Here is a 21,218-nt window from a genome sequence, read left to right on the forward strand (position 1 = left end):
CACCTACACACATGTTCTAAGCTGCTTATCCTTCTGGGTCATGGGGGGAGCTGAAGCCTATCCCAGCAGTCAATGGGCGGAAGGCAGGAAACACCCAGGACAGGTCGCCAGTCCATCGCAGGGCATGCATTCACCAGTAAAACGCTTTTTTTTTTGAATACTTAGTTTAGAACAAATTTTTAAGGCATATTAACCAATATACTTCAGTATATTGCCTTGAATTTATTTGATTGGTTGCTGTAGTAATAACAAATCAAAGCTGAAATCTAAATGGCTGAGCTTTCCCATTGTGTTACTTCTACTGTGTTCCAAACCACATACTAGCACACTAAATAGTATGTTAAAAAAATGGTGCAGTACCATTAGAAATGTGCTTGTTACCATAGCAGGTAACATATATAAGTCTTTGTGTTTAAGTAGTGACATTAAAACATGAGACATGATTTTTTGAATAAAGTTTTTAAAAGGCTTTTTCATTTAAAAAAACATGAAAAAGTAAAAAACATAAGTATTATTTTTATAAGTGTAAATTTAAAGGTTAGAGTTTGGGAAAGACACCTCTCAACAGAAAGTTCCTAATTAGCAATAGGCGTATTACTCTCAATTAATGCCATGGGTTCAAATAGATCACAACATAATCCTTGTAAATATCTTTTTTTAACTAACTTAATTTGGTAGAATGAAACATATTATTAATATTACTTGATTAAGGAGGGCAGATTTAGGTTAGATGCATTAGCAGACTCTAGTGTGTGATTAAACTATCATATTTAATATTATAGGGGGGGCAGTTTGAGTATAATTTAAATCTTTAGGTTTAATTGTTACTATTATTTTGTTGGATTTTAATGCTGTGTTTAAGATTTATGAATTGAGACTTTAAACTTGATCATTAATATAGCCTGATGCTAACTTTAAAATAAGATTTTTTCTTAAATAAGAAAAAATTAAAGAAATAAAATAAAACAATAAAAAAAAAAATACAATAGCAGGAAAACGGTCAACGGTCAAACGGTCAAGTACACTCAACATTAAAGATCTCACTGAAAACCTGATTGGAAAATGTGAATGTCCCACTACAGAAAAACTGTTTTAGTCTTACCATACTGGTAAGTGCACTAAAGTTGCCAGTGTCTCCTCGTGGAAGATGCTGAAATCCGATAGGTTCCAACAAGTAGAAACTTTTGGGTGACTCACCATCTCAGATTGCCCTGCATAGTAAACTATGTGCACACATGAGTAACACACTTGCAAAAAAATTGCCAAAATTCAGTCTCTACAAACTCAGCATAGTGCCAGAAGTTGAAAGGAATGGGAGCTGCCTCAACCCCAGCATATATTATCAAAAGCAGAAAAGATTTCCACTATGCTTTATAGCCCAGCAGTCGGAGAGCTTTGTGACTTGAGTTGTGCTTTTCTCTTCAACAATCGCATTTTTCCAGGTATGATCATAATTCTCTTAATTCTCTTATTTGTGACTTACTATCTCAAAATTATGATGCAGCGTCTCATAATTATGACTTAGTATCTCATACTGACTTAGTGTGTTATAATAATTACTTATTACTCATATTACTTATGAGACTGATTCTCATAATCGTGAGCTATGATGTCATAATAATGAAATGTTTTTTTTCTTTACTGAGATGTTAAAATTGTTTTGATTATGAGACATTATAATTATAATGTCTCATGATATAATTATAATGTCTTATGATTATAATCATAAGATATGAAGATAGGATCTCATTATTGTGAGATAGCAAGTCATACTAATAAGTAGAATCTCATATTTATGCAATTGAATGGCATGACTATGAAATATTATCTCATTATTATGAGATAGCAAGTTATAAGATGCTATGTCATAATTATAAGTCACTAGGACATAGTACGTTTTTATTATGACATACTATGTCATAATTATGATAGCAAGTCATAATTAGGACATAGTAAGTTATTACTATGAGATACTAATTGTGATATACTAAGTCACAATTATGAAATACTAAGTCATAATTATGACATTGCAAGTCATAATTATGAGATACAAAGTCTCACTTATGAGACAGGATCTCATTATTATGACACAGTAAGCCATAATTATGAGAAAATAAGTCATACGTTCGAGATATCTCATCATTATGAGATAGCAGGTTATAATTATGAGATGCTCAAAGATACTAAATAGAATCTCATTTTTATGAAACAGGAAGTCATGATTATGAGATATTTTATTTTTATGAGATAGCAAGTCATTATTATGAGGTGCTATGGCATAATTATAAGATGCTAAGGCATAATTACGGGGAACTGTCTCATTGTTATGACTTCTTAAATGGCTATTTGGCTAATAAATGGCAGAAATAGGCTCAGAATAAAAATGAAGAATTTAAAAGAATTTAAATCCTGAAGGAGGATGAATAACTTATTTAAATGCATCATGTACATTTCAGATATGGCATTTTTTGCATGGTTACTGAGCATTTTTATAGGTTGCAATTGCATTAATGTTGTATACTGAGCAGTTCACTATTTCTTGTTATCAATGTGCAGTGCATGCAAACCTTTCTGGGTTAGTCGCAGACTCTTTTCATGTGAATGGATTGGTTTCCTGCCGTAGGCCTGCTAGAACTGCAGCAAATGTAAATTTGATATACAGCAACTTCGTCAGATGTCTGTTACTATGGTTATGCTTGCCATATTTTATTTCAGAAGACAAGTGAAGCGTGAGAATTCAAATTCGCCTCCAATAGCTAGAAACGAGCAAAGCATCAATAGCATCAATGCGCCCTTGCTCAGCACTTAAACTCCAGTCGTGCTGGAGAAACTCACCAGGCAAACTTACTGTTTTCCTCATGGTAGTTAATCAAAAAAACAGAGCCCTCTCTATTTGTCACTTTAGGCCTTCTGGAGGTTCTAGATATGTCACTAACTCAATGGTCTCGAACCCTGGTCCTGGAGAGCCTTCCTGGAGAGATCTTCCTGATAGAGCTAAGTCCCAACCACAATTTGCCACACCTGCTCCAGCTACTCAACCTCTTCTTAAGTCCCTGATTGGCTGGATCAGATTAGGTAAGGGGCTAAACTATGCAGGAAGGTGGCTCTCCAGGACCAGGGTTGCACTAACTGAATGTGAGATGTAATCTAGCCAGGTTTCGAAATGGAAACAGCTAATATATGTTAGTCTGTTAAATAAAACATGGAATTTCTTTTACAAGCTTCAAAAGTTGTTTAATGTTTAATCCAGAAAGGCCAAAAATGTGCACCACCGTTAGCTTCCTGCCAACATACTGTACTTTAAAAAACCCATAGGTGTGCTAGCAGAAGTTAGCATTATCATAAAAGTTTTTTTTGGTCTCGTTTTTTTCATCAGAGACAGAGACAGAATCTCATAATTATGAACTATAAGGCACAAGTAAGAAATTTTATCTAGTATCTATAAGTAGAATCTCATTTTAATGCAATAAGACATGATTATGAGGTATTCTCATTATTTTGAGATAGCAAGTCATAATTAGAAGATGCTACATCATAATTATGAGATACTACATAGAAGGTTATCATGACATACTATGTCATAATTATGATATTAAGTCATAATTAGGGCAAAGTAAGTTATTGCTATGAGATACTAAGTCGTAATTATGACATTGCAATCACAATTATGAGAAACTCCATATAATGACATCTCATTATTATAAGATAGCAAGTCATAATCATTAAGTACTAAGTCTCAATTGTGAGATATGACTGGAGGAGTCACAGTAAAACTGCTAATACATGTTATTATTTTACAAGCTTCAAAAGTCCAGGTTTAATCCAGAAAGACCAAAAAATGTGCACCACCATTAGCTTCCTGCAAACATACCGTACTATTAGAAATCCAATAGGGGCGCTAGCAGACGTAGCATTATTAATAAACGTGTTTTTTGTGTCTCATTTTTTGACAAGTTTTGATATTTTTGGCTCAAACTGAATGCCTAGCTCTAACAGTCATGGTTCCCTACTGATACTGTCCATACATTACGCCAATAAAAACACCACCAGATCTGTCAAGGTTGCACAAGTTTTCGCTTTGGTGGTGATTTTCTTTCTGTCTTCAATTGCAACCTGTACAAAATAGTGTTTACTTTTTACTTTCGCTCTCAGTTCCTTTGCCAACTTTGACTCTGACCCTTCCCTTTCTTTTTGTTTTGTCCAGCTCCTCCTTTCCATCTTGCTCTCCGCCCTCATCCCTCCATTACCGTTTAACCTCCGCTTCTTTATCACCCATTGTTCCCCTCCTGAATCCATCAGTCGCTGTCTTACGTCATCCGTCTCTGTGAAACACACACTCATACACGGTCGATGCTAATTCAATTTTAATTCACGACACAAAAGCTGCACTGTTGCCGAAAGCTTTTAAAATGGAATATACAGCTCAGCCACTCTCCCTCCCTCCTTCCCTCCCTCTCTCTCTCGCGGTGGTAGCTCCAGATAATTGGTGCAACTAAAAGCTGCCAAGTAAACAAGGTGAAAATAAGAGAGACACCAGGCAGCACACGTATGGTGAAGAGTTAATTGCCAACTAAGGTTTTCTTTTTGATGATGCATTCTCTTTCCATTTTTGACCCCATTAACCCCTTAAATGGCCAGGGCCCACCAGCAGGCCCAAATACCTATTACACAAGCCTATAACCTAAGAATAACTCAGTCAGTTTGCATAGAAGCCCCTGTAGTTACTGAATAATAGGCCTTAGTATGTAATAACCTTCAGATTTAAGGGGTTAACATCTGGTCGTTTCATTTGACCTGCACTGTGAGGAGAAACAAATATTCAGACACTGTTGTTTTTGCTATTTAGTATACTTACAGTGCATAAACTGACTGGACACCTCATAAAGTCCACCTCCTACACTTTATCCATTTTATCAGCTCCACTTACCACATAGGAGCACTTTGTAGTTCTACAGTTACAGACTGTAGTCCATCTGTTTCTCTGCATACTTTGTTACCTTGTTCTTCAATGGTCAGGGCCCCCACAAGACCACCAGAAAGCAGGTATTATTTGTGGATCATTCTCAGCACTGCAGTGACACTGACATGGTGGTGGCGTGTTAGTGTGCGTTGCGCTGGTACGAGTGGATCAGACACCGCAGTGCATGTTGCACATTTCTTAAAAGCATGTACAGTGCTTTAATTATTTGTATGTCACTAAGTAAATGTTTAATAATTCACACGGTAGCACTTACGTCCTGTGCAAAAGTTTGGGCGCCCCTGGTCAAAGTACATGTTAATCTTTTAAGTGAAAATAAGTGAACACATCCTCTACAGCAGGGGTGTCAAACTCAACCAGAAAAAGGGCCGTAATGAAAAATCTCAACAAATCCATGGCCTATGTTTTTATTTCATTTTTAATTAATGTTGTGCTGTAACCCAACCTGACCACTGTTTATTCAAAATATGGAAAAAATGTCAACAGTAAAATACAGGCACTTGTAGTAGACCTTGAAATATTACATGAATACTTAAAATATTTCAGTGTAAATGTCCCCAGAAACTAGGTCTTTTACACCTTAATCTATTTGCTTGAACTACACACCTGGCATCCTTTCTTTGCTGCAGGTTCATTAAGACATGGGCTCAGTTTCTGAGCTGCTGACCTGACGTTAAGTGTTTATATTGGCTGAACTGCAGTTAGTGTGTTTGGTGATATGACTGGTGTGGAACTGTGTAGAATTGTGTAGAATTGAGGTGTAACCGCTGTCCCATAGACTGTTGTTGAGGTACCAGAAACCATAATACTAATAGAAAATTAACATACTTTTGCGGACCAGGTAGGATTGCTTGATACATCTGCACATTTTAATGCACAGTTACTGTTTATTGGCTGAATTTAACATATTGGGAAAAAATTTAACATAAAATGTAGCTTGTGCAAAGGTTATGGCACAAAAATAAAAAAGTGCAGAAATGCACAATGCTATATTTAGGTTTGTGCTCTCTAGATGTTGTGTTCACATATTTCCACTTAGAAAATCAACAAAAAAGTCATTTGAATTATATATTTACTGAATATCATCTATTAGATAATGAGTAAGTTGGCATTTATAGTGTCAGCAAATCTTGTATTCATAAAGAGTGAATTTGAAAATCAGTTGTCCATATTAGAGATATTAGAAGTGTTCAGTCAAGTGTTTTTCATTTTCGGCCAAAGTATTATTACAATATCGCTAATCGACATCCTACACTGGGTATCGGCGCTGCAGTCATAATTCCTATATTGTGACAACCTTACTGTTGATATGACCATAATTAATTACTACTACTACTTGCACTGCCATCCAAATGCCACTTAAAGCTATTAAGAGAGTCATAAAGGCTCGATTTCAGTTTCAGTTGAGTGCCCCTCTGAAATTATGAGAAAATGAATGATAGTAATGAAAGTCTCTCTCTCTATCTCTCTCTCTTCATATTATGAAGCACATAAACAACACACACACACACACACACACACACACACACACACACATACGCACCTGCCTTCACTGCTCAGTAGGGAGCCATGTTCTTTAGTTGCACCTGAGTGAGCAGTACAGAGAGATGGGGGGGCGAGGGGGGGTTCTGGTGGGCGAGAAAGAGAGATTAAATCCTCATCATTCTTCCAGAAAAGACAGAAAGAACGAATGACAAAAGTGCGGTGAAGGAAGCTGACTGTGTGGCTGTATCAGCCGTGGACCTGTCAAAGCTCAGAGACAGTAGCAGCAAAGAGTTTTTTTTATCCATAGACTTGACAAATGATCCTTTTTCTCATTTGGTCTTGTTTCATTTCTTTCCTTTCACTTTAGTTATCAGCAGGAAGGAAGTTTAGGTGACCCTGGTTGACACAGTCGACAGTATTGGAAATCGTCTATGAAATTTAGCTGCAGTTAGTTATTAGGTAAATAATGATGCAATATAGTATAGAAATCTAGCTTATAAAATGGGATGGTTCCGGTCCTAAAATCTGATTTGCTGAACCACGTATATTGAGGAAGTAAGAAGCTGTTTTTTATTTAAACTGAGGGGCTGACAACTTATGTTCTTAACTAGAACTAGACTGGATAGCTAGCTAACAGGCTAAAAGATAGACAACAGCCTAGACAGAGTCATCATCAATATCACAGGCTTTAAATGAAGTACTCATGAAATGATTATCTCTAAAACAGCAGTATAAAAGTCTAAAAAATATCACTTGAAATACATGCTTCAAATGTTCATGATTCAGTCAGGAGTAGTATCAAACCCAGGCTGAATCCCAAACGGCTCCGTATTCCCTAAATAGTGTGCAAGCTATGAAAGTTCTAGCTTCTGCAGCCAAATAGCGCATCATTTATCGAGTATGGATGTGGCTGAGCCCCAAATGACTATTTCTTAGCTATGTTTTGCACCGTTGGGCTGCAGGATCCAGTATTTACATAGTGCACTACGTAGGGAACAGGGAGACATTTGAGATTCAGCCCCAGCACGAAAAGAGGGGCGCCGCTGGATTGGTGCTATATAAGACTCGCGGTGGTAATCTGGTGATCAAAAAGTACTTATAAAGGAATGTTTTGCATTAAACCGTGCTGTGTTATCATATGTTCATTTTTATATGACAAAAAGTTTAAAAATTCATTAACTAACCACAATACACAGCATCGGCCAAGAACGTTCTCCTCATTCAGCAGTCCATGGTTGCTTGGCAACGACACCATACTCTAAAGGAACATGTCTTGGTTGAATACTTGTTTATGTTGATTATAATAATAAATACATTTCTGAAAAACAGTGTATTTTATTATGTTTTATGTTGGCCGCCATTTTCTAAAAGCAATAAGCCACGAAAGGCCGTGCATTACTGCAATTTTTTCACAAGGAAGGGAGTTTTAGGCACTCCGCTTTGCGTACCATATAAAATGAATTTCTTTAAAATGTTTCCCGAATATGTTAACTACAGCAAATAAACAGTAATTGTGCCTTAAAATGTGCAGAAAGGTGTTCTGTGTAATTTGAATTGTATAATTACTAAATATCATTAATAAACTTTGACCAGGTGCTGAAACTTTTGCATATGACTGTAAATGTAAATTTCCCAGTTTTTGTACATTGCTCTATTTTTTTTACATTATTGTTGTTTACCAAGTAACTAACTGCAATTGTCACTGTTGCGTGTATTAATGCTTTCAATACTTATTGATGTGTCATACAAATATAAATACTCTTTCATCTCAAATAGCTGAACAGTTTCAACTCAAATACCTGAACCCTTAACTCAGTTACCCACACTTTCAACTCAAATGCTTAAATCCTTTTAACTTAAGAGCCTAAACTTGTTGAACTCAAATATCTGAACATTGTTTTACTCAAGTACCCAAACACTTTCAACTCAAATAACTAAACATTCTTTCATATAATGCTTCTTTCTAAGCAAGAATGTTTATGTCTCCGAAGGTCCTGCACAGACACTGTGTATCTCCTTCTGCTTAATATGATTCAATATAATAATTCAAAAGCATGATGATTTTGTTTGACTGTCTCAACATGACTGAAAAAAAGCTTGTCGTGCAGCAGTTTCATTTCCAACATAAATTTTAGCGCAGCAGTTGGAGGCGGTGGCTTCATTAATATTCACGCTGCCCGTCGGGCTGCCCGCCTCTTGAGGCGTTTGGAAATAGTTTCTTTTCAGGTGCCACGCTCTGATTCTTGGCATTTAAATAAGTCCTGCATGTGATGTCTCGTCTAACGCTGGAAAATAAACTCTAAGAATACCAACAAGAGGGCAGCCTTAACCCCTCAGAAACTTTATATCACACTACATCTCCTAATATGACGACTGGCAGCAACACTGTGGCTACAGAACACCAACACGTAAGGCAGAATTAGGCCAATTTCCATTGATTACACCTATTTAGAGAAGATGTCTAAACTTTGGACTGCATCTAAAATTCAGTAATCCAAATTCACTGCAGTATAAAGCATTAAAACCCAAGAGCTCAGCCCTAAACCCAGTCCTCTCTGTCAGCTGGTCCTGAGACTAACTAACTCGCTGACCCCCTAACACACAGCAGCCTCAGTCTAGCACTTCTGACCAAAGTCTAATGAGAGTAGACACAGTGACAACAGCTATAGAGTATGAATTGGCAGGGTATCTCTTCACCGTCAGAGACCCACAACAGCAGAGACAGATCCTGGCCAAGTGCAGGCTCAGTGACCACCACTAACTGCTATTAGTTCTATAAAGTATGTCCAGAAGATCGTCGTGCCAATAAAACTACTTTGAATTGAAAACAAAATGAGATAGTTCTCTCTTATTGTCTGTGGCAATGGGCTTTGGAACAAGGGGAAGTTGGGTTGAGGTGTGTGTGTGTGTGTGATTTAACCACTTTTCTCTGTCACACACACACAGGGACAAACATACACGGTAATGAGGGGTCGGCCTTGAGCACTGCAGCTAGCACCTCCTTGCACACATATTGATTCCTGAACAGATTGAAAACCAGACTCCCCTACTACACCCACACTAACACAGAGCCATGACTCCATCACACTCAGCCTCACCACTACTATCCTCCACAAAATACGCTTAGAGGAAGGTGTAGTGATGAAACTGAGACTAGAGTGAGAGAATAAGGATGTACCTGTGTTCAGGTTTTAAGTAGGTTTCGGGGTAAAATTATATCCCTGGCATTATTTCAACAGTAACTTACTGCACCATATTAACAGGACATAAATAACAACTGTATATTGTGACTGTATATTGTGACCTGGACCACAAGACTGCCGTACTCTCCTGTACTTTTACAGTAAGTAGTTGTAATTAAAATAAAGTAATCTCCTGTATTTTTACACAACAGTAAAAGTACTTAGTCAGAGTAATTTACTGTAATAAATAAAGGCTTTTAATTTTACCAGTTCTATAATTGTGTGTGTTATTTACAGAATTTGAAGTAAAACATAAAATAAAGTCACAAACAATATCATTTTTATTCATCACACAATGTTTATGCACAGAATCTCTCAAGTAAAATACACGTTTTACAGACGTTTTAACATTTCTTATTGTTTGAAACCCACTTCTCGTGATACTATTAACAATACATTTTTGTAAATATGCATCAAAAACAATCCTAATTCATTTTCACGTGATCGTTTTTCTCTTTATCCCTTCAAAATAAACAGGCTGTTTTTGTTACTGTGCCTTTAAGACTGATATGTGTAAAGAAGTCTTGGTTGGCTTGGTTCTGATTAGTTGCCCTGTATTGCATCTCATTAAAAAAAAAGAAGCTCGAGCTGATATGCTACTTAAAACTTCATTGTGAGTGGGCAGAGCTAAACTGATGTAGGCAGATGTACGGAAATGGGTGGGATTTTGTGACATCACAAAAATGATGAAAGTTCAGTTTTCCATGATGTGAGCCCTTTAAGTGCATTATTAGCCACCCCAGACCTCAAAATCACTGAATGTGTTTTTGATCCTGAGAAGCAGAAAATGCAACCAGCTTCTAAGACTGAACTTTGGAGGTGTGGAAAAATACCACTGCAAATTTATTTCATAAACTGAAAGTGAGTCTCCTGAAAAGAATGGAAGCTATAAATACTGAAAAATGTGATATTAATTATAGTCATTGAGGCTTCGTATACTTTAGACTGGAAATGAAATAAATGAAGGGTGGTCTCTGACTTTTGTTTGTACACCTGTGTAAAAGGCTAGTGTGTGTTTGTGTTTCGAGGGCAGATGCTCCGCTTTAATTAAACGGAGAGTGAGGGTTAATTAAGAGGAGAGTGGAAATAAGCACAGTGAGAAAAGAGTGGAGCGCTGTTTGCCCGTAATGCCGTCTGCTGATTCAGCTCCCTCTCTTTCTGTATTCCCTACTGTCTTGCTGTCTAAGCACTGGATGCATGTACTAGTATAGTACCCATATGATCTCCTGCGCTCTCTCTCATGTATAATCACTTTCCCCTCCCAGTTTTAGTTCAGTTTATTATATCTGCATTACGCGTATCTTACTGACATTCACAACTTCAGAATATATATATATATATATATATATATATATACAGAGTATATATATATTAGGGGTGAGTTTCCTGTTTCCTCAGATGGGTATCAAGCCTAGTCCAGGACTACGAACTATATTTTCCTTTCAATAGATAATCTTTATTCAGAATGCTGTGCGGTCTTAATCTTTAGTCAACATATTATTGTAAAAAAATAGTTTTGAAAAAATTAATAACTTTAATGTTACTGTAACACGATTCAATTTCAAGTAATTTCGAACTATTGGACCACTGATCTATTGGTCTATTCACACAATGTAAAGGGCAGCTGGTGTTTTCAAATCTGTCTATCCATCCATCCATCCATCCATCCATCCATCAGTCCATCAATCCATCTCTCTATCTTTGCTGCCAGAACAAAACCTTGAAAGTTCACATTAATATATATATATATATATATATATATATATATATATATATATATATATATATATATATACACACACACTGTTGATGGAAGAAAACCGTATCTCCATTTTTGATGTTTTTGCAGTTTTTGTCCTATTGTCCTTTACATTGTGTGATAATGTTGTGATACGTGAACTAAAAGAAACGGCCCAAAATGACTTGGAAAATTCTTGTTCCATTAACTTACATTAAAAATACAGTAGGATTTTTTCTTCTCCTATATATATATATATATATATATATATATATAAATATATCTTTTCTTAATCCAGTGTCATGTGTTTTTCAAACTGATAGCTCACTCTCGCTCTCTGGTTGTACTTTAGTGGCATTGATCCGCTCTGCTTTGATCTTGCTCTAACCTGCTGTCCCAGAGTCCCTTGCTGCTCAGCTCAGCAGCTTGTATCCCACACGCCTACGTCCTACACACACACACACACACACACACACACACGCTACAGCTCATGTGTTTGATGCGCATTCATAAACTAAAATGGTAATAAATCCAAACACAGAAAGCTCCTCTAACTGAACGAGGAGAATAAAATAATGTTAGCTACAGCTGGTGAAAAAAAAAGAAAAATGCCTGTGAAAGAGAAGAGCAGCATATGAAATGGATATGTGTCTGTGTTGGGTTCTCTGATGATAATCACCATATGATGAATGAAATTCTCCCATTCTGCAGTATTGCTATATTTTTCATCATCACTTCACTGCCCTCTACTGGAGACAAACAGAACAACAGCACTTTTCACATTTCTCTCTGTCTCTTACTCTCTCTCTCTCTCTCTCTCTCGCTCTCTCATGATCTGTCTTTCAGAGCTCCCCAATTGTTCGCACATTGTCTGAGGCTATTGTGAATTATCTCTATTATCTCTATTATGAATTATCTGAAAACACAATTTTAAAACAATTTTGAGGCAATTAGCATCCCTGGGCAAAAGACAATAGAGTCAGAATGAAACTGCAGGGCTGTTTATTGGTATAAGCACTATATAAACAGTTGCTTAGGGCCCCTCAGAAGTACACAGGGCCCCACACAAGTGCAAGTACACCCTTGGTGAAGTAAAGCTTTGGCAATTTTCCGCTTGATGTCAAAGCCAAGGTAGATCAGTGAGTGTATACCCAGTTGCAAACCATGACTATGAAATCTAGGCCTTCAATTGAGCCATATATGTCAAAACAAGAGGAAAAAACCCACCTCAACGATAATGCTAACTTCTGCTAGCACCCCTATATGATTCTACCACTTTGTTAGCACTAAGACAACAGTGGTTCACGTTTTCTGAGTTAGCTTCTACTTCAAATTACACTTTAAAAGGTGCGGCAGTTACATCCTGGCACATTTAGGCACCAGGATGTAAATGCTGCAGCATTTAATGCTGAATGGAAGGCAGTTCTAGAGTAAACAAAGACATTTGAAGCTTCTAAAAGACATTCCATGTTTTACTTGCAGCTTGTGACAAACAAATTAACATGTATTTTACCTTGTAGCAGTTTCACAATGACTCTTTCAGTGGAGACTCTTTTAATCTCGCCAGTTAAATCTAGCGTTTCTGTTCAGGGGCCCAGCCATGTCTTGGTGTGGGCAAAGCAAAAAATGCCCAGTTGAACACCACAAACTACATTTTGCGTATAAAAGCAATAAACGAATAAACAAACAAAAGCCCATCAGTGTGAACATAATGAAGAGATATAGGTGAAGTGAATGGAGTGAGATGAGCAACAGATCCCTATAGAAGGTGGGTAAGAGAGTGAGAGAGCGAGAAAGAGAGAGAACAGAGAGTGAGAGGTATAAAGGCTGCATTTTCGATCTTCATTTAATAATTGAATAATAATCTCCCATGAGAAGTGACCTAGAATGAGAGAGGGAGAGAGAGAGAGAGACATCTATGTACTGTCACCTGCTGGTTACTATGGGTTATTACACCATCCTACCTCTTTTACACATGCACATCCACTCACATGCTGTTCTGGTTAAGACAGGAAATGGAAGAAATAAAGCTATTGATGTTTGGCTCTTTCGCTTGCTCTTTGGGGGATGTGGGGGGGGTGACAGTGATGAATGAGTGTGGAGGAGTAAACAACAGAGTTGCGTTCCTGCCCGCTAGGCCTGGGTGATATTAGAGGTGAGGAAGAAAATTCATACGGCGTAGTATCGCAATATTGTTGAAAAATTAGTACTGTCATCCAGTGGTCCAAGACAGAATAATTGTCTTCGCTCTGTCTGAGTGGGTTGGATGGTCCACCTCCCCCCCCCCACACTTAGTCTCGCAAGACTAGACTTGAGTACACATGAACTTGTTTGAATTTTTATGCTGTGATCCACTGCTAACTAGGGTGCGGCCCTTCCAAAACCTGCCTCCATATTCCCCTAATTCCCAAATTTTTATAATCTGTGAATTCCTCTTGTCTCTTTTAGTGTCCGGAGTGCAATACAACACAAGCAAAACGAGCTAGCTGGCCAAACTAGATAGTTAGCTCATTATCATTCAGGAGCACAGGTGCCGGATTGGTTTGGGATTGATTTAGAAATTTGACACTCAGTTTTCCATATCTAAACAAGTCTACGTTCCTGCCCACATTTAACCTAAAAATTCTCATGGTTGTCCCCAGATGTTCTTGTTACCAGATCAGGTCTAGCCCTGTAAGATTAACCAACATGAACGCCTGTTAGCTGACATACAGAATTGGCAGTTAGTGTTCTCCTCCAAGCGTGTTGAGCTGTCTAATGATGTTTGGCAGTGGTGTCTTGGAAGACGGATGTGATAAAATTCATTGGTAGCGTCTTATGATAGAGGAGCCCACAGGTAGCGAGTGTAAATTAGCCAAGACTTAAATGGGTAAAGTAATATTGTAAGACAGAAGGCCCAAGTATTTGTTTTATTATTTTTCATGTGTATGCAGCCATTTGGTTAAATCATAGGATACCAGAATCCATTGTTTTCTTTCTCCACATGATTCTTTTGTTTTTTCATTGTGGTGAGAGAAACACTTTTGCCAGTGGTGGCGCTGGTAGGAGGAAGTGTAATGAATTTTGCCTACTTTTCAGTTCTATTTTGCTTCAAGAAAAAAATTTAAGACAGAAAAATGTAAACTTATTAAACATAATAAAGTTGCATTCAAAAGCAATACATCACTATATATATATAAATATATATATATATATATATATATATATATATATATTTAGTACATAATAAAATGTTTTAAAAATTGCAATAGAAGTGATTCCCATGGCTGAGTGATATGGCCAAAAATCTAAGCACAATGATACTGGAAATTATTGATAATTATTGCATGCATTTTCTCCATATTGCAAAATTCTCCATTTTAATAGGCTGATTTTGGTCACTCCGCATTGCGTCCAATAAGAAAACCAAATCATTTTACTTAAAAAACTCAAAAATTTCACTAGGTAAACACTGTGGACTGCTCACTAGCTAACTGTCCCTCTGGTTTGTGTAAGAGTTGCCATATTGCTTTTATAATTTCCAGCTAAAAAATGTTCAAAACCTGCCCAAATGCATGAAAAACTCCCCAAAAAGTACACATCAAAGAATCTAAGGTCATTTTAACCGCAATATGAAATAATACAGTATTAAACCAGTATAACATCAATAATACACTGTCTATGTTACATTATTTGCTGCTGTATTGCCTTTGAAAATTTGCAGGTAAGTATGTTAGTTGTTAGAAGGCACTGTCAGACATTTGAACAAAAACATTTATTTAATGCCTGAAGAAAGAAACTACAAGTAATTTAAAATAAAATGGTTAAATTATTTCCATTGCATCGTATTTGCTTATCTGCTCTGCTGAATAGATCACAGGCTGTTACCATTTCCTGCTATTGCAGAGCTCTTTACAGTCAGTAATGTAGTACTGTAAGTGAACTGCACAATTTATGCCATGTTAGACCCAAATGCACATACATAACGTCAATAGTAATAGTGGGTATGTTAACCACTGATGTCGATTGTGAACGATACAGATTTGTGGAGCAATCCACTAATGTATGTCAGTCAATTTTGTCCACCCACCAGAGCACCTTTGCCCACCCCAAATCAAACCAAAGTCCTGTGTGAACCCACCCAATCTGGCTACACTGCTTTTTGCTGTTGCAAGTGAATGGCTAGACTTCTTCTCCTTTCCATATCTAGTGTAAAAACAGCTCACACTGCCACCTTGTGTACCCAAGTGGCGATTGCTCAAGGTTTAAGCTTCTGCTTTTTTTTATCATTATTGTTTTATCACCCAGTCCTACACAGATCCCTCCAGCCTCTTCATATCAAGAACTCTTTCTCCCTCTGGTTTGTTCATTAAAACACAAAGATCATTTCTGGCTCAACCTTGCTGCGAGATTATAATGCTTAATGCTTTAATAACAATGTCACGACCAAAAAAAAGTTACATTCATTCACTTTCTCTCTCTCTCTCTCGTTCGCACACACACACACATTTACTCGTACACACACTATTATGCAAGAACCTTCCCGTCCTTATTTCACCTCAGAGCTGGGAAACTGAGATGACTGTTAGATAACGAGTAAATGGGTGCATGACTGTGTTGAGACAGTGGGCTACATTATGTGGGCTTGTGAACAGTGACTAAAGCCTTTTCTGTAAACGACAATGTGTTTATCACAAATGACTGTGCAACAATCAGGGATCCATTACTGACCAGGATTATTAAGTAAGCAAACAGCACTTGAATAGGTCCAAAATAAATGAAATAATAACATGCTAGTGTTTACCCCTCCTACCCATGTTACTTTTCAGGTCTTCTTGGGCCTCCTAGATTATGATCCTTCCTGGTAATACCATTATATTTACATTTATGGCATTTAGCAGACGCTGTTATCCAAAGCGACTTACAATTTGATCATTTTACACAGGTAGGCGAAGGTAGTGTTAGGAGCCTTGCCCAAGCACTCTTATTGGTGCAGTGTAGGGTGCATGCCTAAGTGGGGAACTGAACCCCACTCTACAGCATAGAAGGCAGAGGTGTTACCCACTACCCTATACCAACCACAGTTGATAACACACATGACAATAATGAAGAGTTACAAAAAGATTTTGCACATGTTTTGGCTATACAGTATGCTTAACTATAATTCAACATTTGGTACCTGAACCACAGGCCACAACGATTTTGATGGTGGAACGTTTTGTCTCCGAATGGCAAAGCAGTTAGCACCCCCAGTGGCAAATAATACGCAATTTAGGTACAAAACCAATTTCAAAAAAGCTGGGACGGTGGGCAAGATGAGTAGGAGTCCAACCACATGTGCATCTCTGCTGGTGTGGGTTTCCTTACACTGAAGATGCTACATAAGGGCCAACAGCACCCTCTTGTGGGGAAACCAAATCATTCAAGAGAAAAAGAATTCAACATGAATATCAAAAGGAAAATCTTTAAATGCTGCTTCTGTTTTTTTACAGTTTAAATGAGAATTTGTTCCACTTATTGGAATGATATGATACTTGCAACTTTTATAGCACCAGCGCTACATGCTCAAAAAGTATGCATAGCCCTGATTGGGCTACCAACGACCCCTCTGCTCAGTGTTTTAGGGCTTTAGAGAGTCTGCTTTAGAGTTGCTACATAATGTTGAGTTTATAGTTTAAAATGCTGCGCTACCGTGCTGGACTGTGTTGCTGTGGCGAAATTAATAACGTTATTATGCTAAGAAAATGGCCTAACAGTGTGATCTTTCACCTGCATACAATATAAACATCACTTGAAGCTCGTAACACACTCTAAATGTCAGTATTTTGGTCAAATCTGAGCTACAATTTGCCATTAGCTTGAATTAGACTTAACTTTCTATAATCCATCAGTAGCTACAAAAGGACATTGTTGGGCAGAGCATGGACAGGTCAATTGGCATATAACATATTGGCTTATAACATTTTAGTCTATGGTGAAACAAGAGACATCCTGTGATAGAACAATTAGCCATCACTGCAGTTACACTATGCTTATTTTAACAATGTAGAGCAGTAAGTCACTGTTCTCAATTTATTATTAAAAAATGTGTGCTGTTGCGTGGGCAAGCGTGTATGTGCATGTTGCATGAAAATGTAGGCTGTCTAGATGATACCAGATTGTTTGTCTAGCATACTGAGATGGTGTTTCTCAGGACACATTTTGTTCCTGGTCTTTTTGTTACAAGCAACATGAGTCATCGCATCAAAATCATTTGGAATGGAATCAGGGCTGAGACAAGAGCGATTTGAAGCAATGTTGCTATTATGGGGATCAATGCAGTGGAAATGGCCGGAATTTAGATTGATTTAGTGATTCAGTTAATGAAACATCACACCCCTGGGCTCCACAGTGTGTGTATGTGTGTGCAAGTCCATATTAACTTAATGGGCTTTTAAGGGCTAAAGCTTCAGCTCCGCCCACGAGGGGGCTCAGCAAGCAGGACGGAGAATTAAATAAAAGTAAAAGTTAGTGCAAATATGTTAGTCTCGCAAGCCAGATGCTGGTGTGTTTCAACTCTCAGCATGGCCAAGAACTTTGACAGGAAGGGGCTGTTTGACTGACATGGCCATGGGAAGTGAAGCGCTTCTTTAACAACTTTTAAACTTGAATAAAGTTTTCAGCGTAGTGACTGTCTCTTTAAAAGGCTCGGTCAATGTGTGTAGAGCTGCTAACTGCTTGCAAAAGTATCAGATAAAACCAGCTGCATGGGAGGAGGTTCGCATGGATGTGCAGATGCAAATGCAACATGAACGCTTTAATGTCACAACACTTTCATGCAAATATAGGATAATACTGTATGTTGCAGTATTATTTGAAGATAGTGATGGGGAGCTGATTTCAAAAGAGTTCATTCTTTGACTCTTTGACTCCACCTTATTTCAGACGTAATGTTGTGATAGGATCAAGTAAAACTATTTCCTGAGCTTATTATTTATCAGTCCTGCTGAAAAGCCAATAGAAACCAAGTGTTTCTGTTGGTTCATGATGGTTTTATAATGTGTTTTGGCTTGATATCACAGTATAAAGGGTCCTAATGGCTTCACCGGTGACCAGTGGCTGATTCTAAATGCATTTGACGGCCTCCCAATGGATCTAAAGGTGTTCTACAAGAAACTAGTGGTCTCTATTGAAAAGCCAATTTCCATTAGGTTCCATTAACATGTTAACCTGCTAGCCTAATCGAGTCCTTCTATCTGTTCCATACCAATGCTGCTCACCAGCTGGAGGAAAGCATCTGAATACACTGAAGTAAATATCTTGTAGATGTTCTGTTGATACATTACTTACACTAAGTAGATGTACTGTTAATATGTTACTTCTATTATGCAAAACCTAACTTTACCCAGCCTTACCCAAAACCTAGCCTTACCCAACCTTACCTAAAACCTAGCCTTACCCAACCTTACCCAAAACCTAGCCTTACCCAACCTTACCCAAAACCTAGCCTTACCCAACCTTACCCAAAACCTAGCTTAACCCAACCTTACCCAAAACCTAGCCTTACCCAACCTTACCCAAAACCTAGCTTAACCCAACCTTACCCAAAACCTAGCCTTACCCAATCTTACCCAAAACCTAGCCTTACCCAACCTTACCTAAAACCTACAACCTTACCCAAAACCTTACCCAACCTTACCCAAAACCTAGCTTAACCCAACCTTACCCAAAACCTAGCCTTACCCAATCTTACCCAAAACCTAGCCTTACCCAACCTTACCCAAAACCTAGCCTTACCCAACCTTACCCAAAACCTAGCCTTACCCAATCTTACCCAAAACCTAGCCTTACCCAACCTTACCCAAAACCTAGCCTTACCCAACCTTACCCAAAACCTAGCCTTACCCAACCTTACCCAAAACCTAGCCTTACCCAACCTTACCCAAAACCTAGCCTTACCCAACCTTACCCAAAACCTAGCCTTACCCAACCTTACCCAAAACCTAGCCTTACCCAACCTTACCCAAAACCTAGCTTAACCCAACCTTACCCAAAACCTAACCTTACCCAATCTTACCAAAACCTAACCGTACCCAACCTTACCCTAAATCCTAAACTTACCCAACCTTACCCAAAACCTAACCTTTCCCAATCTTACCAAAACCTAACCTTACCCAACCTTACCTAAATCCTAAACTTACCCAACCTTACCCAAAACCTAACCTTACCCAATCTTACCAAAACCTAACCTTACCTAACCTTACCCAAAACCTAACCTTACCCAATCTTACTAAAACCTATCCTAACCCAACTTTACCTAAATCCTAAACTTACCCAACCTTACCCAAAACCTAACCTTTCCCAATCTTACCAAAACCTAACCTTACCCAACCTTACCAAAACCTAACCTTAACCAATCTTACCAAAACCTAACCTTACCCAACCTTACCTAAATCCTAACCTTTCCCAATCTTACCCAAAAACCTAACCTTAACCAATCTTACCAAAACCTAACCTTACCCAACCTTACCAAAACCTAACCTTAACCAATCTTACCAAAACCTAACCTTACCCAACCTTACCTAAATCCTAACCTTTCCCAATCTTACCCAAAACCTAATCTTACCCAATCTTACCAAAACCTAACCTTACCCAACCTTACCCAAAACCTAACCTTTCCCAATCTTACCAAAACCTATCCTTACCCAATCTTACCCAAAACCTAACCTTTCCCAATCTTACCAAAACCTATCCTTACCCAATCTTACCAAAACCTAACCTTACCCAACCTTACCTAAATCCTAACCTTACCCAACCTTACCCAAAACCTAACCTTTCCCAATCTTACCAAAACCTATCCTTACCCAATCTTACCAAAACGTAAACTTACCCAATCTTACCAAAACCTAACCTTACCCAAAACCTAACTTACTTAACCTTCCCTGAAACCTAACCTCACCCAAAACCTAACCCTAACCCTGGCCCTAATCCTAACCATAACCTTAACTTCAGCCCTAAACCTAATCCTAACCCTCATGTTTTTAACATGTTACTGAGAGTCTGTTGAGTGTTTGTTTTATTTAAAAAGGATCACTCAAAATAAAGAGTCAACGAATCCTGTGGCAAGATTCAAGTATCGACCCCAGAAAACTGGGAGACATGCACATCAATTTGAAGAAGGTTTGAAGTCAGGACACAAGTGGACGCCACCCAACCCTAATCTGGGGCACCCCAACTTTTGCATTTAAGTGTATATACCAGTAGAATAAGCCCAGGGCCCTAAATACAGCTGTTTGTGTGTGTGTGTGTGTGTGTGTGTGTGTGTGTGTGTGTGTGTGTGTGTGTGTGTGTGTTTTATTTCTTGGCGGCGGAGCAGGGCTCACACGCCTTGATTTTGTTCAGTATTGAACGTTAGCACCCTGCAGACTCTTAATTGCATTACTGTATATCAATAGTTCAGCAGAGTTCTTTTGTAACGGGGGCTCTGCTCCACACTGCCAGCGCAGAATTGAAAAAAGTCTGCCAGGATTTGGCAGCCTGGCTCTGTGAGGAGCTCAGCATTTGCCAGTGAGGTAGTTTCTGCACTTCTCTCTGAATCAGCAGATGAGTTGACTACACTGTGTATGTGTGTGATAGTAAATTCAGCATAGACCCATCTGATTAACTGTTTCTCTCTCTCCATCTGGAGGGGGGGATCATTGCTCAAGTATCAATTCGCCTGGTCCTAATGCTTCTTTCCTTTTCAGAATCCTTCCAAAAATATTAAGACTGAATATTTAACATTAATTATCATAACTATTTTGGTACATAATGAAAG

General features: G+C 38.1%; 1 protein-coding gene across 1 annotated transcript in view; it reads left to right on the plus strand.

Moving 5' to 3' along the window:
- The window catches only part of efna3b (ephrin-A3b), a 111,121-nt gene that overhangs the window by 68,628 nt on the left and 21,275 nt on the right, over positions 1 to 21,218 (plus strand). The window lies entirely within an intron of this gene.

Source organism: Colossoma macropomum, unplaced genomic scaffold (genome assembly GCF_904425465.1).
Source record: "Colossoma macropomum unplaced genomic scaffold, Colossoma_macropomum, whole genome shotgun sequence".
Classification (NCBI taxonomy): Eukaryota; Metazoa; Chordata; class Actinopteri; order Characiformes; family Serrasalmidae; genus Colossoma; species Colossoma macropomum.